Raw genomic sequence first — 21,904 nt, forward strand, 5'->3', positions numbered from 1 at the left:
TGTATTGGTTACGATCATGTGAAACCATCAAGCATCGCTTGGTTCCAGTATCTGATCTATAATTGGCCATTGCCTGGTTGCGTCATTCGCCCCAGGGGTAGCTCTTCATTTATTGACAGACAATTACCATCGGTGCGTCGATTAATAATCTCTCTTGCATGCCACGGTAATGGATACCCAGTTTGGGGATGTGCAGAAATATCATGTTTCTTCCTTTTCACGGCGGTCGGATAGTTATTTAAATCATGCACAGAACTATTTCTCGCTTGCAACCCCTAATGATTGCACACCAAACGCAAGGTTAAAAAGAACCTTTTTTGATCTTTTTGTATGTCGAAGCGACTGGATAGTTATTGAAACTATTTTCAGTCTCGTATATCGGGTTATTTGAAGTTAATGGAAGAACTATCTTTTCACTTGTGACGACTATAGGAGTAGTAAGAATTCACAGAAGTATTTCCCTTTCGTAATATCAGGATAGTCAACGATGGCGAGTATTGATGCGTGATGGCGAGTGCTGATTCGTGACGGCTCATGATTTCGAGTGGTGGAGAATGTCGGAAACTGCTTGCTCATGATGTCGAGTTGTGGAGAATGGTGGCTCTCGATGTCGAGTGGTGGCAATAGGTGGAGAGTAGTGGCCAGTGGTGGATAGTAGTAGAGAGCTGTGGCGAGTGCTCGCGGGTGATGGCGATTGGTGGAGACAGGTAGAGAGGGGTGGAGAGTGTTTACAAGTTGAGGCAAGTGGTGGTGAGTGGTTGAGAGTGGCGACGACTGTAAGCTCATGATCGAGAGCGGTGGCTCATCATGGAGAGTGTTGATGCGTCATGGCGGCTGGCTTCCAAGAGAGACGGAATCGGGAATTAGCACTATTGTTATTGTGATGTATCAGAACAAACAATGATTGAAGAGCGACACGTATCGATAGTGGATACTTGATGAGGTCCCTCCCTCACATAATTATGCTGCCTTCTTATTGATTGCACCACACCACACCGATTTTCAAGAGAGGTTATTGTATGTTCAGCAAACCTCCGGAATCCACTTTTATTTTGAGTTCAATATATTTTGCACAAGTTTTACAATTTGAGAGGGTTTCGCTTCTGTCACGTGATGGTCATGTGCACGGAACTAGTTCCACTATAGTTCCAGTCAATGCACGTGACTGTAATTCTACGCGTTTAATCAGTTTTACTTTACTGCATATAACTAAATTAGTGACTATACTTGCTGATTTAACAAGGATACGTATATGTAGTAAGTATTCACGTTGTCTTTTGTTAATAAAAAGTGAAGAGAATGTGATGAAATCAGCCAGTGTACGGGGACTACAAAACTTCTCAAAATGATACTGTCCCAGCCCCCAGCCCCACCACTCAACTATTATTGACCAAGTTATGTTCGGTATCTTGTTTCCAAAATATCTTTTTTCCTGCACCTGCAATGACAATAAATGTTGCGTTATCGAGTTTGTCAGGCACACAAGAGTGTATAACAGTTGCACGAACATCTGAGCTCGACACAGCAGGAGAATAGAACTGTAACTTGGGATTAGTTATTCATGATGTTGTCGCTTCCATTTTCCTATGTACGTTTGACTTGCCTGTGCATGTATTTGTGACAGGTGCCATCGATGAGACAGGATACACTCACCTTTTTGAAAAAAATATGTTATTATCGCTATTTGATAGTGATTCATAACAACGTGCTCATGATATTGTCAGAATCTTACAGTGGACTGTTGATTCTTATGACTATAATTTGGTCCCTTTTATTTCTTTTATTGTTTTAGTTTCATAAGACTTCCATTTCCGAAGCTTTGTGAAAAATGTTTACTCAGTGATCCACGTGCCCGTGTGGTCGTACTGTTTTGTACTCATCACCTCCAAATACAAAAGGCATGAACATCTGTTTTGACACGAGATACACAAAGACAAACTCTTTTTACAAAATTGGAGAATATTTTTCTATGATTATCGTTAGATTGTACATGAATGCAGAGCATACCTTCGGCACCACATCAAGGAAATACTCTGGACAGTCGTTAATGAGTTTTTTTCTGCCTCGAGAATGAACATCCATGACAGAGAGGCCTTTTTATATTTGATTTTCCTTTACTTCTGGCTTATTTACATATAATCAATTATCACAGGCTTTGAAGTTCAATATAGCCCACATGGCTGAAATGCGTTCATCAAGTGTATGTTTGACCTGATGGTTATATATCAACAACGAGATTCGATCGTTAGTCTTTATCAAATGTACAATCTGTAGCATGTACCATCAATGGGGTCAACATAAAAACGTAAACATCCCCCATACTTTTAAATACGTCGATACACTAACGATACGAATAAACACGTCACCAGTACACCTCATTAGCACATCGGTAATGATGCCAGCTTATGTTATTGCTGTCACAATCACTTCAGCAAGAATCTTAACAGTGGGTCCAATTTCATTTACCACGTTGACCAATGCCAAAACAACAGGATCATGCCACCTATACACACTGAGCCCGTACAGATACACATCATCCTCACGTGGATCATGTAATATTTATTACATGTACTTCCAGAACGGTTCGATCATAACGCATGTTGAGGTAGCGCTTACGTCCTGCGACCCTGTGTGAAATGTGGGCTCTGTAATCTGAAAGTAAATGTCACAGGTATTAAGTGAACATTATATCTTTCTTAACCAGCATAAAGCGTGCCTTAATTTGCCGAACGGGTTACCATAACATATAAACTTCTGTCAAATGAAACGGAGAGCGCGATAACAGATCTGAAATACAGATATACCACTATTACACTGGCCACAGAGGAAGGGAATACAGTCAGTATAGAACAATTCTCCGTGCATGAGTGTAAATCCATTAGCCTCCCGACAGATATGCCTACAGATTCATCACAATAATTTGATCCTGCTTTGAAACAGCCGAAATCAGCTAGCAAAAAACTCTTCTTCAACTAACGCAATCTATTTGCATTTGAGAAATCGGGTCTGGACATCAGCCGTTAAAGACATGCTATATGGCCATTGGTTCCTGGGTTGATAATGATCAAATGCGCTTCCAACCACTAAAACGACATAGACCTTTCCAGTCAAAGATCAAAACCGCAATTAAAGGGGATTTCGATCCGGGCCCAGCCTCTTGGCGTGTCTCTTCCCATTAACACAAAACCCTTTAAATTAACATTTCCTCTGGACTAGGGGGTCGGTCGGGTAGCCTAGTGGTTAAAGCGTTCGCTCGTCACGCCGAAAACCCGGGTTCGATTCCCGACATGGGTACAATGTGTGAAGCTCATTTCTGGTGTCCCCCGCCGTGATATTGCTGGAATATTGCTAAAAGCGGCGTAAAACCATACTCACTCACTCACTCAGGACTAGGAGTGCCCAGCAATTTGAAGACATCCGTGCAAGATTTGCATTCTTTCTCGGAACTGCTATACTTAGTTGAATCAAGCTACAGTCAAGCAGAGCGAAGTATTGGCGAGAGATCTATACCCTGTGTGTAAATCGAGATCAATGTTGCTAACATATTGGTTACTGCCCATCAACATGCATGCTCATTTCCACACTTGAGAAGCCTGGTCAATGGGCACAGCAACCAATTCGTATGACCTCAGGTCAATAACGGACCAACATCAAGTGCGGCTGCTCAACTGTTCGTATCTACGTCCTTGATTAAGATGTCTGTACGTTTTCCTGGGAAAGTATTATGTTGGCAATCTATGCACCTCAGTATAGAACCGTAAGGAGACAGAGATACGTCCTAGGGTGTGGGTATGTATTTGAACATCAACTACACGTAAAACAAGTGTCTAAGAGCGGAGGTGGAATATTTGGAAAAAATGAACTTGTTCAACCAGCTGAGCTCAATCGTTGAGACACACATACAGGCATATTTATATCAGGGATAACGCACTCTATCTTCATGCATGTCTTCCTCAAACGATTCCCGTGGGATTTCTTTCAAGACATGGTCCCCAGCAACCCATGCTTGTACGAGTTGACTGATGGATCAGTGGTCGGACTCGGTGATTTGTGTGACTGCGTGTCATCGTACACAGGAGGCACGCACATTCTTAATAATATCAATATTTTGTTCGTCGGGTCCAGACGCGATTTAGAGTCCGCCATTATCTATGAGCTGACATATTGCTGAGTGTGGTGTTGAACCACAAACAAACAACAACATGTCCCTAGCACAGTTTAAAGATAGTGTTTTGCTTTGGCAGAAGGGGATTCGTGAAGGCGCTTCATGCGGTGTTAACACTGCCAAAAGTCTGGTTATCACCTGTGGTTATTTGATTCCAAAAACGAGAATAATCCCACATTTTGGGATCAAAACCTTTCAGATTTGGAAACGTTTAAGACATACTTTCATGACACCAATGAATAACTACAGGGAGGTAATACATACTTTTATAATCGCGAAATCAATTCTATAGAATTAGAAAAAGAGCATTTTGGACAATCAAGATTCCATTTCGTAGTTGCAGTAGTAATAGTAGTAGGCGTGTCAGTGGTAGCACAACCACTAGTAGTAGTAGTAGTAGTAGTAGTAGTAGTAGTAGTAGTAGTTATAGCAGTGGTAGTAGCAGTAGTAGAAGTAGTAATTGTAGTAGGAGGAGGAGGAATCAGGAACATCTTGAGTAACACTGTGTCTTTTCGCGTCAAGCACAACAAGGTATTGCATGTAGGGTTATAAGCCATTGTAACGGTTAAATCCAGAAAATCTGACACACTGCCTTATGTAAGAACATGCAAGCGGATAACAAAATCAAAGAATGTTTCGACACATGATAAGCAATACAATGAAATGTCTAGTCTTTATGCATGCACATCTGCACATAGAGTGGATGAAAGAGTAATTTGGTTTTAATACCTCGAAATGGAAGGCTGATTATATTCATAAGCCTTTATGTATACCATTACTCCATCAAGTCCTGGTGAATCTGTCTGTTCCATGAAGATGCATAAACTCAATCCGACAAATCCGTCTATTGCTTCAATATCTCAAGTAATCAAATGCACTTTTTTTCAAAGATAACTTATTCAAATCTAGACTAAGGATATACGATGACCATATAATGCTGTCAAAATGAGCTCCAGCTTTATTTGATTGATAACGTTTTCAACATCCACCTCGCCCGCCCCGGCGTAACCATCCACGTCAGTTGTCAGCCGCCAGTCATCACACGCCCATCTCCCCGACACCAGGTTGAATATTCGAGGTTTTATAAACACAAGATACACAAAAACAACCATGATTGATTTTGGGTGCACCTGGCATGGTCTTTCTTTCGAAATGTCATAGACAATAATTTCGTCTCGCAAACGTTTGAAATGTCGGGGGAAGGCTGACTAGAGTCCAGAACACCACTGACATTTATGTTGTTTTCATTGCATATATTTCGTGATGTGCTATGGCATGGAATTTTCATATTTACAGGCCCTCCAAGGAACACTGTCTGGAACAAATTCTGCATAAGCCCCCGCGTGACACCGTAGTCCATGATGGGTAGACAAAGTAGTTTAGATACAACAGATTACTCTAAGCTACTTTCCCTGCAGATTTGATGTCAATGGGAAGAATATAAATACGAGCTTAACTTATTTCTTGTAAACTGTATGCCCCTTCATAACCCCCAGACGAAGAGGCACATGTTTATTTGCATACACTGTTTTGACATTAAGCATGGATGTCATCGATTCCTTGTTATCACCCAAATGTTAAAGGAATCAGAGAATCCACTTTAAATACGATAGTAGCAAAAACTATAAGGCCACCAGACCCATGTTTTGAAAACTGTGATTATATTCTACTCAAAAGAAGTTACAGAACACCCGGTTCATTCATGTGACTAAAGTTAATCCGCCATTCCATGAATTCCATGAAATCAAATTGATTCATGTAAACTTTGTGGTAAGACATTTACGCATCCCCATTGGCACCAATTGTGCTCCCTTCTTGCTGATTTGTAGTGGTGTAACGATACATCGAACTATCGATTGATTGCGATTGCTTGTCTCACGATAGTACACTATCGATTGCATCTTGAAACAATCGATACTATTGGCGATAGTTTGTCTAACTATCGATAGTTTCGATAGTTAAATTGTTTGGTACATTTACTTTCTTAAAAAACATAGAAACACTTCCTATGATCATCTAACCTCTGTCGTGCTTTCGTTTGGATTGCACTACTTTGTCTGCTTGATTTAGAGTTACGTCCCTTAGCTACTCGTCGCTAGGCAACATTGACAAGTTGGCGGACGCCACATGTCAGTTCGAAATTGTCGCCAATAAGGCAGGCAAATCGTGGGTATTGGACCATTTTGGCTTTGTCAAAACGCAAAACGAGACAGACAAGCAAAAAGTAAGTTGTAGAATCTGTCGGATAATTCTAAAGTATTCAGGAAATACTACTTATCTGACCGACCACTTGACAAGACGGCACCCAGATATTCGTCCACGTGAAAAAGGGGGATCAAATACTAGTCATTCTATCACATTCATTCACATTGGTGCTAAAACACTGCAGTAACCTAAGACTTTACCAGTTACATGAAGTGAAATTTTGTATTTCATTTCATTTCTTGTTTTCTTTACACACAGTATCAGAAAGTTATAATTAATTTGATGGTGTCAGTCAAAATGCTGAAATATATGCTGCTAAAGCCTGCTATAATTGCAAGTGAAAACTATCGCAATAGTATCGCAATAGTAGGGCAACTATCGCAATAGTATCGCAATAGTTGTTTTAACTATCGCAATAGTATCGCAATAGTCAAAAATGCCTCAATAGTCACCCATAGCTTCAGGTATATAAGTGATCTGCAATCGTTCAATAAGCACTCATCCCGCAACTTCAGCGTTTGGTCTACATTTCACTCCTTTCGAGGTACAAGTGAGCATTTTCTTTCTGCCAAGATTTTAAATAGCGTCATACGACTCAATATAACAACATCCAAGGCCTAAGTATAGCTTTGAAAACGTTTTACAGTGGACATAAGGATAAAATGTGACGCATCAGTGACAAAAAAATACTTGTATGTTGACTTGTACCATTTGTTCCTGTGTTGGTTTCTTTTCAGATGAACGGTATACTTGCTTTTGCATGTGTTAAAGACGGGTGCCCACGACGGGGCAGGATGTACTCACCTTTTCGTGAACACCTGCTATCACCACTTTCTGATGGTCATTCATGGACGCATGCTCATAATATTGTCGGAAGTGTACAATCGATTCTGATTTTGTCATAGATTTCATATGAATAAAGAATGACTTTTGTCGATTTTTATAAATATAGAAAATGGATTTTCACTTATATTTTCATATCTACATGCTCATGATATAGTCGGGATCGTTCAGTGGAAGCGCTTATGGAAAGGATTTTGTCACTTTCATTTACCGGTGTTCGTTTATATTCGGCAATTCGTATATTCGGTATTCATCATATCCCATAGTTCCTTATTTCTTATAGTTCAATACGTGCCATAGTTCGTGACTTCTCATCGTTCGTTATTTCCCTTACATTTTAGATGTTATCCTCAAATCTTTGTCTCTCGTGAAGAAAAAGGATGTAATAGATTTTGCTGACAAGCAAAATACGAAGTCAATGGAGAATGATCCCCCAGTTAGTGTAACGGGAAGCTGAATTTTCCCACTAACCAAAATAGGAAACATATTTCAGTTTCTTGTTTTGTTGTTCTCAGACAAGGGACAATGGAATCAGTTATTGGAAAAAGAAAGGAGGCACACGCACAACACTCTAATTTAAAGTTACAAGAACTACGACTGCAAGCAACAGAATTGTGTAATGGTATAAAAACGTAAACTAAGATGTTTATGAACTCTAGAAAAGCGATACTGGGAGGCTATCTCTAACGTTGTTGGGAATGAAACACACTGAGTGAGAGTTACCTTTGCAAAACGCATGGACAATCGACCAAGTGGGCGAGTCTCTACAACACCTGGTCAATCATAATGTAACCCTTGATGAGTGAATAGTCCTTCTGTTAGTTGTAATACAGTTGTTTAAAACTGTGCCTCACTGTGTTCCAAAACGAATACATTGCTTAGCGTTATTTTTTTACCTATAAGGAGCAAGATTTCTGCATTTTTAACAAATTAACTTACCGTTTTTATTAGTTTCAACAAAATCAGAAATGGTACGCTCGCGCCAATGGATTTTCTGCTTCATCGATAACCTATTTGTCTGTTTAGTTTACAGGCTGACGTTGCATGGCAGGAGTACTGCTGTGCTGCGCCAGGCAATAAATACTTACTTTTTCATGCAAATTGTATGAATGGCAATTGACCAAGAGGGTGACTCTCCACAACACCTGGTCAATCATATTGTAACCTTGATGAGTAAACGGTCCTTCTGTCAGTTGTAATTCAGTTGTTTAAAACTGTGCCCCACTGTGTTGCAAAACGAATATATTTCTTAGCATTTTTCTTAGCAGGACATGCTTACAGTTCTCGCGAACACCTGGTGTCATCACTGATTTTCAGTGGACCATTCATATAATTTCCTCAGCTGTTTGCCCTTTTCACCAAGTGGAATCTGTTTCACCAGAAATTCTTGGCTTGCTAATCTCTTGCATTGATAAGTTATGTTTCCATGGAATGCAAAAAGGCAAAAACAGACTGGTTATTTGTCAGGAAAGTGCCGGTTGATCTCCAAACTCACAAATGCAGAGGAAAAATATACTCTATTTGTAAATGTAATACAGAATTTGATAATAGGCACTATAAACACAATTCGATTATTCAGAATAGTATTAGCCTGTCAGATAGGGTGGCAGAGAATCTCGCACTAACACTGGCGGGAATTGTTCCGTGCTGGGACAATCCCAGGGGACCTAGCAGAGGGCGGTCTGCAGCACCGTGGGCGCCATGTGGGGCACAGGAGGTGAATATTACTGTCAAAGATCGAGGCAACTTAAAGGATCACATATACAGTAATTCGAGACGCTGAACTTCGCAGGTTTCTTTCATTGTTTAGCCGCCAGCAAAACTGAGTTAAGTTTATAAGGTTATTGATTCCTGTTTATCTGGGAATGTCGTCATTATCAGCAACATGTAGAAAGCAGTATGGTCTTTGGCACTGATGAAACAAAAGTCCAAAACATACAAAACATTAATTAATTGATTTTTGAATTGTTCACTGAGTAACAATGAATTCAAACAATGAAGAAAGTGTTGTCTCATTTTTCAATCAGTTTTAAGGAATGTTTTCCAAACCACATTATTATTGACGGTGAACGAGTACTTGTAATTAATTTCCAATCATCCTTGCCACGGACGCATTCTTCAAGTTATGATTTAGAATAAGCACACCCGATAAGCACAATCTCAGACATAGTCAAGTGAATATGTACAGCACTGTTTCAAATGTCCTACTTATCCATAGCCACATTCAGTTGCCTTGCTGACTTGCATGAAACATGTCATCGATCTCAAATGTGTGGATCTAGGGTCATGATATCAATCACTGGATTGTCTGGTACAGACTTGATTATCTACAGACCGCCGTCAAATAGCTGGAATATTGCTGAGTGCGGCGTAAATCAACCACCCCACCAACCACTCATTCAATTGCACGATTTGCAGCGTTTATTGCCTATAATAACTGTTAAGCAACCACCTGTACAGACATAACATGAAATATTAACGAAATATCAGTAGGCGGTGTTTTAACAACAGACTAACGGCGCGGCAACAAATAATGATACTTGAATGCCACAGTGAGACATGGCAGGTTGGGGACTATGACTGACGAATATGTATCGCTCAGTATACAATTCAGTGCTTCATGATTCAACAATGTATTGGTTACGATCATGTGAAACCATCAGTCATCGATTGGTTTCAATATCTTATCTATTATTGGCCATTACCTGGTTGCTTCATTCACCCCTGGGGTGACAGACATTTATTGACAGACAGTTACCATCAGTGCGTCGATTAATAATCTCTCTTGCATGCCACGGTAATGGATAGCCAGTTTGGGGATGCGCAGAAATATCCTGTTTCCTCCTTTTCAAGGCGATTGGATAGTTATTTAAAAAATGCGTAGAACTATTTCTCGCTTACACTTTAAGGTGATTGCATACTAAACGCAAGGATGTATAGAACCTTTTTGATCTTTTGCTTGTCGAGGCGACTGGATAGTTTTTGAAACTGTTTTCAGCCTCGTATATCGTATATCGGGTTTTTTCGACAGTTAATGGAAGAACTATTTTTTCAATTGTGACGACTATAGGAGTAGTAAGAATACACAGAAGTATTTCCATTTCTTAATGTCAGGATAGTCAACGATGGCGAGTAGTGAGGCGTGATGGCAAGTGGTGACTCATGATGGCTCATGATGTCGAGTGGTGGAGAGTGGTGGCCCATTATGTCGAGCGGTGGCTCATGATGGCGAGTTGATGAGAGCGGTAGATCATGATGGCTCATGATGGCGAGTGGAGGCTCAAGATGGCGGGTGGTGGAGAGTGGTGGCGAGAGGTGAAAAGTAGTGGCGAATGGTGGGGAGTGGTGAAAAGTAGTGTAGACCTGTGGCGAGTGGTGGAGTGAGGTGGCTCATGATAGTGAGAAGTTTCGCGTGATGGCAAGCGGTGGAGAGCGTCGGAGAGAGTTAGCGAGTGGTGGAGACTGGTGGCTCAAGATGGCGAGTGGTGGCGAGTGATTGAGACTGGCGGCGAGTTGTGAAAAGCGGTTGCGAGTAGCGGAGACTGGTGGCTCACGATGGCGAGTGAGGGAGAGTGGTGGCAAGTGGAGGGGAGTGTTGGAGACTGGTGGCTCACGCTGGCGATTGAGGGAGAGTGGTGGCAAGTGGTGGAGCGTGTCGGGTGGCGAGTGGTGGAAACTGGTTGATCACGCTGGCGATTGAGGGAGAGTGATTGCGAGTGTTGCTGAGTGGTGGCGAGTGTAGGAAAATGGTAGCTCATGATCGAAGGTGGTCGTACTTGATGGCGACTGGCCTCGAAGGCAGACGGAATCGGGAATTAGTGTTATTGTTAATAGCGTATTGTGATATATCAGAACACACAATGATTGTAGTGCGACACGTACCACATCGGTTTTCAAAACAGGTTAGTATATGTTCTGAAAACCTTAGGGAAACACATAAAGTGCAGTTATATAGAGTTCAGTATATTATGGTGGGGCCTGGTTGACTTTTGTCACGTGATGGTCATGTGCACGGAACTAGTTAAACTATAGTTCCAGTCCTTGCTTCCATCTCCGAGGTGTCGAGAGCAGGTCCGTCAAAGCACGTGGCTGAAATTCTACGCATTTAATCAGTTTCACTTTCCTGCATTCAACTAAAGTAGTGACTATTTTACCAGGGTTCGTACATGTTGTAAGTATTGATGTTTTGTTTTGGTAGTAAAAAGTAAAGAGAATGTGCAGAAATCAGCCAGTGTGCAGGGATTGCATGACTTCTCACACGATGATACCGTCCAATCCCCCTTCCCCACCACCAGAGTATTTTTCTATGATTAACGTTAGATTGTACATCAATACAGAGCATACCTTCTTTATCATAGCTCTTTTGCAAGGAAATACTAAAAATTACTTTCAAAATTACTCTGGACAGTCGTTAATGAGTTTTTTCTCCATCTCAATAAGATCCATGACATAATGAGTGAGTGAGTTAATATTTAAAGTCACATCGGCAGTATTTCAGCCATATCGTGACTTAAACAAGTTAGGCATTGATATTATATATCAAAAGCTGTCATCGAAGGACAGTACAACAACCAGCAATATATCACAGATTATAATTTTAAAACTAGTTTTAGAGCAATAAAATAATAGTATACAGATACAATTCAAACGATACAATATAAAAACGGGCTATAGATCGCCAGCAACCATACTAGGGACCATGGGGACTTACGGTACTTCTTTTACCTACATGGTACCCCAGCAGGATTTACACCATCCCTCTGGGCACTGGCGATTATCAGACAGATTAGCCAAAGAGTTAAAATCAACAAAAATACTACGATTAAAATCACAGAGAAAGGAAATGATACCTTGAATGATACTGGACTTACGTACCTTCCCAGGGGGACTCCATGACATAAAGGACTTTTTAAATTTGATTTTCGTTTACATCTGGCTAATTAACATACATTCAATTACCCCAGGCTTTGAAGTACAATATTGCCCACATGGCTAACATGTGTCCAACAAGGGTATGTTTTTGCCCTGATGGTTATATATCAACACGGAAATTCGATCGTTTGTCTTTATCATATGTACAGTCTGCAGCGTTTAGCATCAATGGCGTCAACACAAATCGCAAACGTCCTCAATACATTTAAATGCGTCGATACAGTAACGATACCAATTGATCATCATCTGCAAATCTGTAATCATGTAAGCTCACATTATTGCTGTCACAATCACTTCAGCGTGAATCTTAACAGTGGGTCCAATTTCATCAGGATCATGCCACCAACACACACTGAACTCATAATCTGAAAGTAAATGTCACAGGTATAAAATACACATTACATCTTTCTGGACCAGCATAAAGTGTGACTAAATTTGCCCAAAGGGTTACCATAACATATAAACTACTGTCAGATAAAACGGAGAGCGTGATAACAGATCTGAAATACAGATTTACCACTATTACACCGGCTGCATAACAGCCACAGAGGAAGGGAATAAAGCCACTAAAGAACCATTCTCCGTGCATGAGTGTACATCCATTAGCCCTCCAGACAGATATGCCTACAGATTCATCACAATAATTTGATCCTGCTTTGAAACAGCCAACATCAGAAAACAAAAAACACTCTTCTTCCACTAACGCAATCTATTTACATTTGTGAAATCGGGTCTGGACATCAGCCGTACAAGACATGCTATATGGCCATTCGTTCCTGAGTTGATAATGATCAAATGTGCTACCAACCACTAAAACGACATAGACTTTTCGCGTCAAAGATCAAAACCGCAATTACAGGGGATTTCGATCCGGGCCCAGTCTCTTGGCGTTTTTCATCCCAGTAACACAAAACCCTTCAAATTAACTTTTCATCTGGACTAGGAGGGCCCAGCAATTTGAAGAAATCCGTGCAAGATATGAGTTCTTTCTTTGTATACCTAGTTGAATCAAGCTACAGCCAAAAAGAACGAGGTGTTGGCGAAAGATTTATACCCTGTGTGGTAATCGAGATCAATGTTGCTAACATATTGGTTACTGCCCATCAACATGTGTGCTCATTTCCACACTCGAGAAGCCTGGTCAATGGGTACAGGAACCAATTGTTATGACCTCAGGTCCATTATGGACCAACATCAAGTGCGGCTGCTAAACTGTTCGTATCTACGTCTTTGATTAAGATATCTGTACGTTTTCCTGGGAAAGTTTTATGTTGGCAATATATGCACCTCAGTATCGAACCGAAATGAGACGGAGATACGACCTAGGGAGTGGGTATTTATTTGTACATCAACTACATGTAAGCCAAGTGTCTGGGGTGGACGTTGAGTATTTGAAAAGAATGAACTTGTTCAACCAGCTGAGCTCAATCGTTGAGACACACATTTAGGCATATTTATAACAGGGATAGCGTACTCTACCTTTATACATGTCTTCCCCCATCGATTCCCGTGGGATTTCTTTCAAGACATGGTCCCCAGCAACCCTTGCTTGTACACGTCGACTGATGGATCGGTGATCAGATTTGTGTGATTGCATGTCATCGTACATGGGAGGCATGCTCATTCCTAATAATATCAATCTTTGGTTCGTCGGGTCAAGACGCGATTTAAAGTCCGCCGTCATATAAGAGCTGACATGTTGCTGAGTGTGGTGTTAAACAACAAACAAACAACAACATGTTCCTATCACAGTTCTAAGATAGTGTTTTTGCTTTGGCAGTAGGGGATTCGTGAAGGCGCTTCATGTGGTGTTAACACTGTGAAATGTCTGGTTATCACGTGTGGTTATTTGATTTGGAAACGTTTCAGACATACTTTCATGACACCAATGAATAACTACAGGGAGGCAATTCATACTTTTATAATCGCGAAGTTAATTCGATAGAATTAGAAAAAGAGCATTTTGGACAATCAATGTGGCATTTCGTAGTAGCAGTAGTAGTAATAGGCGTGTCAGTGGTAGCACAACCAGTAGTAGTAGTTGTAGTGGTAAAAGTAGTAGTGGGGGGAGAGGAGGAGGACGACGACAACGAAGACGACTCAGGAACATCTTGAGACATGCCACCTTAGGTAAGAACATGCAAACGGAAACCAAAATCAAAGAATGTTTCGACACATGAAACGCAATACAATGAAATTCCTAGGCTGTATGCATGCACATCTGTACATAGAGTGGATGAAAGAGTAATTTGGTTTTAATACATCAAGCACGAATGCGCAATGGAAGGCTGATTATATTCATTAGCCATTAAGTATACTATTACTCCATCAAGTCCTGGTCAATCTGTCTGGTCCTAGAAAATGCATAAACTCATTCTGACAACTCTGTCTATTGCTTCAATATCTCAAGTAATCAAATGCACTTTTCTTCAAAGACAGCTTATTTAAATCTAGACTACGGACATACGATGGCCATAAAATGCTGTCAAAATGAGCTCCAGCTATATTTGATTGATAATGTTTTCAACATCCTTCTCGCCGGCCTCGCCGTAACCATCCACGTCAGTTGTCAGCCGCCAGTCATCATACGCCTATCTCCCCGACACCAGATTGAATATTCGAGGTTTTATAAACACAAGATACACAAAAAACAACCATGATTGATTTTGGGTGCATGTGTCATGGCATGGTCTTTCTTTCGAAAATGTCACAAAAAATAATTTCGTCTCGCAAACGTTTAAAATGTCGGGGGAAGGCTGACTGGAGTCGAGAACACCACTGACATTTATGTTGTTTTCATTGCATATATTTCGTGATGTCCCTATGGCATGTAATTTTCATATGGACAGGCCCTCCAAGCAACACTGTCTGGAAAGAATTCTGCATAAGCCTCCACGTGACACCGTAGTCCATGATGGGTAGACAAAGTAGTTTAGATACAACGGAATAATCTGAGCTCATTTCCCTGCAGATTTGATGTCAATTGGAAGAATATAAATACGAGCTCAACTTGTTTCTTATCAACTGTATGCCCCTTCATCACCCAAGACGAAGAGGCACATGTTTATTTGCATACAATGTTTTTACATTAAGCATGGCTGTCATTGGGTCTTTGTTATGGCCCGAATGTTAAAAGACGGTTTTACGGTGGGCATGTGGATATCGTTTCCAAGTTTGACGCATCAGTGACAACAACTATTTGTATTTTCTCTTGTACCATTTGTTTTTTTCCTTTTCATTGTAACGATATTCTTGCTTTTGCATGTGTTAGAGACGGGTACCAGCGCTATTCGATTGTTAATCGAGGACGCTCGTGACATGACGGAATTGTACAATTAATTCTGTTTTTGTCAGAGATTTCTTATGAATATGAAAATCGGTTTGTCAGTTATATTTTCATATACACATGCTCACCATATAGTCAGGATCATTCAGTGGATACGATTATGGAAAGGGTTTTGTGGCTTTCATTTACCGGTGCTCAAGGATCATGTTCGTTTATATTCGGAATTTCGTATATTTGATATTCATCATGTCCCATAGTTTATTATTTCCCATTGTTTATAACTTCCCATGGTTCATAACTTCCCATAGTTCATTCTTTATAAATCATTTATAAATAAGGTCCTGATAATAACGTGAATAGTGGAGATATGCTAAGGTAGCCAACACAAAAAAATTGTAAGGTTTTATTGGGCACGGGAATAGGTTGGAGGGCTGAGTGGTTGGTGTGTTGCGACGGGGCCTAGCTATAGTGTGATTTATTTGGAGTATTTAGTGTTGGTTATGATTTGTATGGTTTGCGGAAGAATTAGAAATTATTTGATTGCTTTCTTAAGTTGTTTTGTGTCACATGGGTTTTGTTTGGAAGGATAGTGGGCAGAGAGTAAATAATGATTTGTGATTTTTAGTTTTTTTTAAATGTCTTGGGAGAGGTGCGTTTGGTTTATATGCGTTAGGAAGTTGGTTGGATGATTGAGTCGCTTTTGTGGGTGGTGTTAGATTAGTTTTATGATATCTGTTTTTGTGATATAATTTATGATTTTTTTTTTGTAGTTGTAGGGGGATAGGAGTGTGTGGATAGTTTTTGTGTATTTTGCATCTATTGTGTTGATGTACAGTATTCTGTGTGGTAAGTAGAGTGTGCACGTGAAGTTTTCTTTGGTTATTAGTTTATTTATGACGTATTTATATTCCTGTTTTCTGTATGTTATCGGGTAATTAATGTACTTTCTTTTTGCTGCGTGTTTGGCCGCTTGATCTGCGTTTTCGTGTCCCTTGATCCCAATATGTGAGGGTACCCATGCAATATTGATTTGTTTATTTTGTTCTGTTAATGTTTTCGTTAAGTGTAGTATTCGGTGTAGTAGATGTGGCCTGTTTGTGTAATTTCTGTTTTTAATTGATTGTATTGAGCTAAGTGAATCTGTGAGGATTAGAAGTTTGTTTTGCGTTATTGTCTCTGCCATTTTGAAGGCCATATGGATTGCTGTTTTTTCGGCGGTATGTATGGATAGGTGGTTTGGGATGCGTGCTGATGTGGTGGTTATGTTCGGTTTGGTTGTGTGTATTGCGAGGGCTGTTGTGTGGTCCGTCTGATTGTGTGACCCGTCTGTGTAGATGTAAGTCCAATCTGGCCAGTGTTGTTGTATGTAATTCATTGCCATTATTTTTCGTTGGTGCTTGTTTGATGTTATTATTGCGATGTTTGTTGGGACCAGTGTCAGTATGAGGAGGTGGCAGGTGATATGAGTAGTCATGAATGATAGGGGTGAGTTTTATGTTTTTAAGTTTGTATGTTTTGAGAAGGTGGTTTACCCAAATGGTGAATGGGAGTCTTCTCTTTTCTTTTTCATTAGTCTGACTTTCTGTCTTAGTGGTAGATTTTCTGTTGTTGTTATGAGGCTGCTTAACAATGGGTTTGTGCATGCTGTAGCCCAGTAGTTTAGTGTTATTTGTTTGAGTTTAAGGGGGAGAGCTATTTCCCCAGTGAGCTTTAAGAGAGATGTTCAGTTTCTTGTTTGTTTGTTTTTCTCAGACAAGGAACGATGGAATCAGCTATTGGAAATAGAGAGGAGGGACATGCACAACATCATAATTTAAAGTTACGAGAACTGTACGAAGAAAACTAATAGGACTGCATAATGGTATACACGCATTAAACTAAGATGTTCATGAACTCTAGAAAGGCGATACTTGGTGGCTGCCTCTGACGTTTTTGGGCAAGTCAAAATTTCTTGAATGCTGTCTTTGAAACGCACCCAGTGACAGTAACCTAAGCCAAAGACATGGACAATCGACCAAGTGGGTGAGTCTCTACAACACCTGGTCAATCATATTGTAGCCCTTGATGAGTGAACGGTCCACCTGTCAGCTGTAATTCAGTCCCCCACTGTTTTGCAAAACAAATGTATTTTTTGACGTTTTATTTATGAGCAAAATCCATGCACTTTGCAAATTTCAAAATTAAGAAACATTTTTTTTATCAATTTTAACAAAATCAGTTATGGTACGCTCGTGTCACTGTATGTTATGGTTCATCGATCACTTAATTGTCTGGTTTGTTTACATGCTAACGTCGCATGGCAGTACATACTTACTTTTTATGCAAATTGTATGAATGGTAAGTGGTACCGGTAGCATTTGTACCGGTCATCACTGATTTTCAGAGGTCCATTCATATACTTTCCACAGCTGCTTGCCCTTTACGCCATGAAAATCTAGTCTGCTTATTCTCTTGCATTGACAATATAAATTTCCATTGAATGCAAAACGGCCAAACCAGACTGTTTAGAAACTACGTCTGAACAGTTGTATGAAGAAATCGTGAAGGACTGGCAGACCAACAAGCAAACGATCTTCAACACTCTTGGTATGTCAGGAAAGTGTCATCGATCCACTTCGGTTGATCTCCCACCTCACAAATGCCGAGGAGAATATACTTAATTTGTAAAGCCTGTCAAGGATCGAGGCAAGGGATCTCAACTCTGGGGCCGGTCTGTTTCTGGGTTGTTGTATTGGGGGCTGGGTGGTATTCGTGTGCCAGCTGGAGCCTAGACACTTATATAGACACAATACAATCCGGTACTTCCTTCATGACACAATACAACACAATACGACACAGTACGTCTTTTTGACACAATTCGGTACAGTAAGTCAGTCTTGACACAATACTGCACAGTACGTCAATCTTGACACAATACTCCACAGTACATAATTCTTGACACAATACTGCACAGTACGTCATTCTTGACACAATACACACCGGGACCTTATTGAATTGTAATTATTCTATGCAACATGTTATTAGCACCAATGGCGTCAACACAAATCGTAAACGCCCCCAATACATTTAAATACGTCGATACAGTAACGATACCAATAAGCACGTCACCAGTACACCTCATCAGCACATCAGGAATCACGTCTGCTTACATTATTGCTGTTATACTCAGTCCAACGTGAATCTTAACAGTTGATCCAATTTCATTTACCACGTTGACCACGTCCAAAACAACAGGATCGTGCCGCCAATACACACTGAGCCTGTGCAGATACACATCATCGTCACATGGATCATGTGATATCTATTACACGTCCTTCCGGAACAGATCGATCATAACGCATGTTGAGGTAGCGCTGACGTCCTGCTACCTTGTTTTGAAATGTGGCCTCTATAATCTGAGAGTAAATGTCACAGGAATAAAAAAAACACATTACATCTTTCTGGACCAGCATAAAGTGTGACTTAATTTGCCCAACGGGTTACCATAACATATAAACTACTGTCAGATGAAATGGAGATAACAGATCTGAAAAGCATATATACCACTATTACACGGCTGCATAACAGCCACAGAGAAAGGGAATACAGTCAGTATAGAACCATTCTCCGTGCATGAGCGTACATCCATTAGCCTCCAGGCAGGTATGCCTACAGATTCATCACAATAATTTGATTCTACTGTGATGGGATGAAATCAGATAACAAAACACTCTTCTTCAAAAAACGCAATCTATTTACATTTGTGAAATCGGGTCTGGGCATCAGCCGTTCAAGACATGCTATATGGCCATTTGTTCCTGAGTTGATAATGACAAATGTGCTACCAACCACTAAAACGACAGAGACTTTTCGCGTCAAAGATCAAAACCGCAATTACAGTGGATTGTGATCCGGGCCCAGTCTCTTGGCGTTTTTCATCCCAGTAACACAAAACCCTTCAAATTAACTTTTCATCTGGACTAGGAGGGCCCAGCAATTTGAAGAAATCCGTGGAAGTTTTGAGTTCTTTCCTGGTATACCTAGTTGAATTAAGCTACAGTCAAACAGAACGAGGTATTGGCGAAAGATTTATACCCTGTGTGGTAATCGAGATCAATGTTGCTAACATATTGGTTACTGCCCATCAACATGTGTGCTCATTTCCACACTCGAGAAGCCTGGCCAATGGGCACAGCAGCCTATTCTAATGACCTCAGGTCAATAACGGACCAACATCAAGTGCGGCTGCTAAACTTTTCGTATCCGCGCCTTTGATTAAGATGTGTGTACGTTTTCCTGGGAAAGTTTTATGTTGGCCATATATGCACCTCAGTATCGAACCGAAATTAGACGGAGATACGACCCAGGGAGTGGGTATTTATTTGTACATCAACTACACGTAAACAAAGTGTCTAGGGCGGACGTGGAGTATTTGGAAAGGATGAACTTGTTCAACCAGCTGAGCTCAATCGTTTAGACACACATTTAGGCATATTTATAACAGGGATAGCGTACTCTACGTTTATACATGTCTTCCCCCATCGATTCCCGAGGGATTTCTCCCAAGACATGGTCCCCAGCAACCCATGCTTGTACAAGTCGACTGATGGATCGGTGGTAAGATTTGTGTGATTGCATGTCATCGTACATAGGAGGCATGCTCATTCCTAATAATATCAATCTTTGGTTCGTCGGGTCAAGACGCGATTTAAAGTCCGCCGTCAGATAAGAGCTGACATGTTGCTGAGTGTGGTGTTAAACAACAAACAAACAACAACATGTTCCTATCACAGTTCTAAGATAGTGTTTTTGCTTTGGCAATAGGGGATTCGTGAAGGCGCTTCATGTGGTGTTAACACTGTGAAATGTCTGGTTATCACGTGTGGTTATTTGATTTGGAAACGTTTCAGACATACTTTCATGACACCAATGAACAACTACAGGGAGGCAATCTATACTTTTATAATCGCGAAGTCAATTCGATAGAATTAGAAAAAGAGCATTTTGGACAATCAATGAGGCATTTCGTAGTAGCAGTAGTAGTAATAGGCATGTCAGTGGTAGCACAACCAGAAGTAGTAGTTGTAGTAGTAATAGTAGTAGTGGGAGGAGGAGGAGGCGGAGAAGGATGACGACAACGAAGACGAATTAGGAACATCTTGAGACATGCCACCTTAGGTAAGAACATGCAAACGGAAACCAAAATCAGAGAATGTTTCGCCACATGATAAGCAATACCATGAAATTTCTTGGCTATATGCATGCACATCTGTACAAAGAGTGGGTGAAAGAGTAATTTGGTTTTAATACCTCAAGTGCGAATGCGCAATGGAAGGCTGATTATATTCATAAGCCTTTATTTATACCATTACTCCATCAAGTCCTGGTCAATCTGTCTGGTCCATGACGATGCATAAATTTAATCTGACAAATCCGTCTATTGCTTCAATATCTCAAGTAATCAAATGCACTTTTCTTCAAAGATAACTATTTTAAATCTAGACTACGGACATACGATGGCCAGATAATGCTGTCAAAATGAGCTCCAGCTATATTTGATTGATAATGTTTTCAACATCCACCTCGCCCGCCTCGCCGTAACAATCCACGTCAGTTGTCAGCCGCCAGTCATCATACGCCCATCTCCCCGACTCCAGATTAAATATTCGAGGTTATAACACAAGATACACAAAAACTACCATGATTGATTTTGGGTGCACAGGGCATGGCGTGGTGTTTCTTTCGAAAATGTCATAGCCAATAATTTCGTCTTGCAAACGTTTGAAATGTCTGGGAAAGGCTGACTGGAGTCGAGAACACCACTGACATTTATGTTGTTTTCATTGCATATATTTCGTGATGTCCCTATGGCATGTAATTTTCATATTTACAGGCCCTCCAAGGAACACTGTCTGGAACAAAATCTGCATAAGCCCCCACATGACACTGTTGTCCATGATGGGTAGACAAAATAGTTTAGATACAACAGATTAATCTGAGCTCATTTCCCTACAGATTTTATGTCATTGGGAAGAATATAGAAACGAGCTCAACTTGTTTCTTGTAAATTGTATGCCGCTTCATAACCCCCAGACGAAGAGGCACATGCATATTTGCATACACTTGTTATGACCCAAATGTTTAAGGAACCAGAGGATCCCATTTAAATACGATAGTAGCAAAACAATTAAGGCCACCAGACCCATGTTTTGAAAACTTAGATTCTACTCACAAGAAGTTAAAGAACACCCGATTTTTTCATAATACTAAAGTTAATCCGCCATCCCATGAATTCCATGAAATAGAATTGATTTATGTAAACTTTACGGAAAGACATTTAGGCATCCCCATTGGCACCAATTGTGCTCCCTTCTTGCTGATTTGTAAAGAGGATTAACAACGCTTCAGGTATATAAGTGATCTGATATCGTTCAATAAGCACTAATCCCGCAACTCCAGCCTTTGGTCTACATTTCATTCCTTCAAGAAAGCAT

Source organism: Haliotis rufescens, unplaced genomic scaffold (genome assembly GCF_023055435.1).
Source record: "Haliotis rufescens isolate VD_foot unplaced genomic scaffold, xgHalRufe1.0.p SCAF_3, whole genome shotgun sequence".
Classification (NCBI taxonomy): domain Eukaryota; kingdom Metazoa; phylum Mollusca; class Gastropoda; order Lepetellida; family Haliotidae; genus Haliotis; species Haliotis rufescens.